The following is a 4,641-nucleotide window of genomic DNA, read 5'->3' on the forward strand; positions in this document are numbered from 1 at the left end:
TTTAAGCTGCTTTGAAAATGTTATGTTGCAAAAAAACATTTACAATTAGAATTTAGCTTTCCATTGCTCTTCATTGCCTTGTTAGAATAAGGTGAATTTGAAATCTTCTGTTGTCTTCAGTTCATCACAAATAATAGAACTGGTGTTATTTTGTGACCTAGTGTGAAACTGGAAAAAAACGTGGTCTAAGGTAAAACCGGAAGAAAAAAAAAAGAAAAATTATAGTGCATCTCTCAGCTGTTTGCTTGCTTGCTCTCCTGTACTTTTTTGTCTAGTGAAATTTACAGCCTAGTGGATGAGTTATTTGTAACCCTAAAATGATTTACAATATACAGTATATTCAGAGTGATAAATCAATACATAATAACATAGAGGAATATATTTCCCTTCCAGAAGGATGTTTAGAGTTGGGAAATATTTTTGTGTGGCAATTTCAATAACTGGCACTAAGTAAAACACTGTACAAGCGAATTAAATCTTTGTCCACTTAGAGACTGTAGTCTAAGAGGCAATATGGAAATCAGTTGTATAAAGGCAGTTTTGATAGGTGAATAAATATTGAATTAGTAAATGAATTGTGTAAGGGGAAAAGTGTTTGGTAGCTCAATAAATTATGAGTATTAGGAGAATTGATTTCCTAAAGATTCAGTGGTATAGGGTCATAGGAACATATACATTGTTAATTCATAATGCTCTTTCCCTGAGCATATGGGAATATTTGAAGCTGTTTAGGAAATAATTCTGAGCTTTGGGAAGGGAAAGGTCATCTCATTCCCCAAGCCTGGTTGAATGGAGAGACCTCTCAAAAAAGTGGTCAGCCAAGATCCTTGAGAGTTATCAGTTTAAACAGGCGATTTGTCAACAAAGGTTTTTTTTTTTTTTAACTTCTTGTGGTGAGTTTTGAACAGACATAAAAATAGAAAATGTGATGAACCTCTGTATTATTATCCCCCAGCCCTCATTAAATCCTCCACTGTGGCCACCCCTGTCTATTTTCATCTCTATTTACTACTACTTCTCCTAGTTTAAATAATTCACATTATTCTATACCACTTGAAGTTTCTAAAAGATAAGGATCCTAAAAATTAGCAATAATTAACATAGATCTTTTAAACTGGGTGACTAGAGGTGACTGACTAACAGTAAGTAACGCTCTAACATGAAAAAGGCTTAAAGACGATTTTATAACACTAAGTATAACATGAAGGGAAGGGAAAATTCTAGTGTTTTTCAATAAAAAGAAGGCTTTTTCTGCTGTGTTGCTGCCCTCAGAGACCACCACCCTTTAGGGGAAGTGATAAAGAAGATTTTGCCTTCCCACTTCACTTTCTCCCTCCTAAAGGAGATAGTGTATCCAAAGATTCTTTTCCTTGAAAACATGGAGAGTGTGGACTTAGGCTGTCTTATCAGAAACAAAGAGGGGTTAGGTCAGTGCTTCAAAGGAAGGGAATTTTGTTAACCAACGATGGAGGCAAATAACATTAAAACCCAATGTTCTCATTAAATTGCCTTTAAAACTATAGACCAAAAAAAAAAAAAAAATCGAACAACTATAGACATTTCCAAATAATTAAACTGTGGAATTTAGATCAATTTATTCCCAATTTAAAAAAAATTACAGCCTTTAAAAAAAACCGGTTTATAGTATTTTTTAATTAAATTATTTAAATTTGGAGCTCTACAATTTTTTATGCCTAGACTTCCAAGAGTAATAGGCCACTTCATTTAAGTAACAAAGCACAAACCCTCAAGACAAATGAAACCTGCGTTGATTCAGGATAAAATGGATATCTTTTTTTGTCATTAACTTATAAAAAATACAGTTGTATGCAGGTTTTTCTGATCTGAAATTTTGATACTATGAATTATCAGGTTCATGTTTTACAGTTCCATTTAGTAATATCCAGAGTATATAGTTCATCTTTTGAGGTGTTTAGAAATTACCTTTTTACCCCTTTGAAATGCTCAGCTTCCTTTTAGGGCCTACTGTATGACTGGGCTTAGTTTGAACTGAAGTTTTTAATATGAACTTTATATTTTCCTTTCCTGGTGATAATCCTCAATTTCAAAATAAAACATTTCTGACAAAAATATTGGAACAATTTCTGGAAAAATATTTTAATTTGGGCTCTGATATTTTTAGTTATATGGATATATTGCTGGTAATAAAATATTCTTTCAAAGTGAGTAATTAAATATTTACCCTTATAATTAGAACCTACCAAAGGACTTTTTTCCTTTTCTTCCTTAATGGAAAGAATATTAACATATTGTGGTAAAAATCAAAGAATTTATAAGGTTTATTACAACTTAATTTGAGCTTTTTATGTTCATTATACTTGCTCTAAAATGGTTTTGTGGCAGCCATAATTAACTATACATATTTATATAGTACTGATACGCTTTTTAAAAATATTTATTTATTTATTTGGCTGCACTGGGTCTTAGTTGTGGTGTGCAAGATCTTTGTTGCAGCATGCAGGCTCTTAGTTGTGGCATGTGGGATCTAGTTTCCTGACCAGGGATCGAACCTGGGCCCCCTGCATTGGGAGCATGGAGTCTTAACCACTGGACCACTAGGGAAGTCCCTGATATGCTTTTAATAACATCAGTATCTTTTAATCTTTTGATAACAAAATGCAAAAGTAACTTTGAAGTTAGTTTATAAAATCATTCCTAGTCTATTTTCTGTATACTGGTAGTTATCAGATTCTCAAATTTTAAAATGTTAGGATCTTATTTTAATTACAGTACAAGCAAAGCACCCCTTGGTGGCAAGTGTTTGGAAAAATAATTCTATTGGCTCTGATTTGCTTGTAATAAAAAGCCACGGGCAGGGGGTGGAGGGAAAGAAATATAGCTTGACTCTTGATTTTATTTCCAGTTGGTTTTTACATTAAACACCTGATCAAGGATATAAAGGCCTTCTTACTAATGATTTCAACCTTTTAATGTTAAAAAGACTTTTTAGACCATTTTCATTGGTTAATAATTACTATTAGTTTTCAAGGTGCCTGTGAGCTAATGAATTTTTCCATTATATTTATGAAACAAGTAGACTTTTTATCTCTATTCTAAGACTGAGAAACCAAATTTCCACAGACAGGTCAGCGGGAATCCTGACTGATAATTTGTGAAGGAAATCATTAGCGTACAGCCCTCATTCAGCCCACGTTCACTGAGTGAGTGCACATTTTTATAGTCTAATAGTCTTATGACAGCAGTCCATGGATGTTCTTTGGGATACCATCATAATTTGGGAATTCGTAAAATTAGTTCTTTTTCAAAAATTTCTGGAATAGGGACTTCCCTGGTGGTCCATTGGGTAAGATTCTGCACTCCCAATGGAGGGGGCCTGGGTTCCATCTCTGGTCAGGGAAGTAGATCCCACATGCTGCAACTTAGACCCGGTGCAGCCAAAATAAATAAATATTTTTAAATAAATAAAAATTTGTAGAATAAGTGAGTCAGTACTTAGGAGATACCTCCATACATGTGCTGTTTGTCTAGCTTGAGGAGGTCATCTTGGAGACTCTTACGTGTCTTCAAAGTTTTGAGCAAGGATGAGAGAAGATAGGCACTCTGCTCCTGTAAGTGACCTTTTTTGGTTGTCATAGGATTCTCTTATAAATGGATCTCCTAACTACCATGCCAAGAAAAAAAAGTACTGCATATTATTTACACCAAATATTCATTTTTTTTAACCCTGAAATAATATATTGTCACCCACAGATATCAGTAGAACTCAACACTGGTTAATTATTTTAGTGTCATTTCTGTATAATCTTTTAGTTATAGACTGTGTGGCCCATCCCCTATATTTTCAGTTTATTCTTACCATTAAGTGGAATATGCAAAAGCCCTTTGAAAAATGCAAAATTAATTTGGGTTGTAATTCACCATTTAAATCTGGTTGTAAATCACAGTGCAAAGTCACAGAATATTTTGAGGATTTTTTGTTTAGTTTTGGTTTTTATTGTTGCTTTTGATGTTGATCAGGGCTCTTAAAAAGAAACAGATGGCCAAGATCCCAGATTTTCATCTCGGTATTTACTGTTACCCAAGGAGAATAAATTGAAAGGATAATGCCACAAACACCAATGTGTTTAGGTTTCCTAACAAGAATAGGTGAATTGGCCAGTGACAGGACTGTCAGGAGCAATGGGAAGACTGGACTGAGTCAAAGAACATGGTTCCCTTAGGGAACATTCAAATTCAAGTTAAGAAAATGTTTTGAACACTGCCGGTCTCACACTGTGGACCCCGTTTAGCTATGGGCCACCAGATTGTGATCCCTTCCTGGGCCAGCACACACTGTTAATAGTGACGAGTTCTGTCCTAGACCCTTCTGACTCCTTGTCCTGGTGAGTTGGGTCGGATTATGTTAACCACAAGAATCCATTCCTTTTGCTGATAAAAACAGGCTTAAAGATCTCTGTCTCTTTCCTCTGTGCTCCCTCCTTGTCGCAGGTGTTGTCCTGACTCAGATGCCTTTTTGGGGGAGAAAATACCTAAGTTTGAGCCCTATAATAAAACTTCAATCTTATTCATACTCTCTTGCCAGTAATCCTCAGTTCTGACCAGAGAGGAGGGGAGGGGAAGGGAGAGTGGGCACCTCTTAAGAAGAGATTCTCAGGCCCC

The sequence above is a fragment of the Hippopotamus amphibius genome, chromosome 3 (genome assembly GCF_030028045.1).
Source record: "Hippopotamus amphibius kiboko isolate mHipAmp2 chromosome 3, mHipAmp2.hap2, whole genome shotgun sequence".
Classification (NCBI taxonomy): Eukaryota; Metazoa; Chordata; class Mammalia; order Artiodactyla; family Hippopotamidae; genus Hippopotamus; species Hippopotamus amphibius.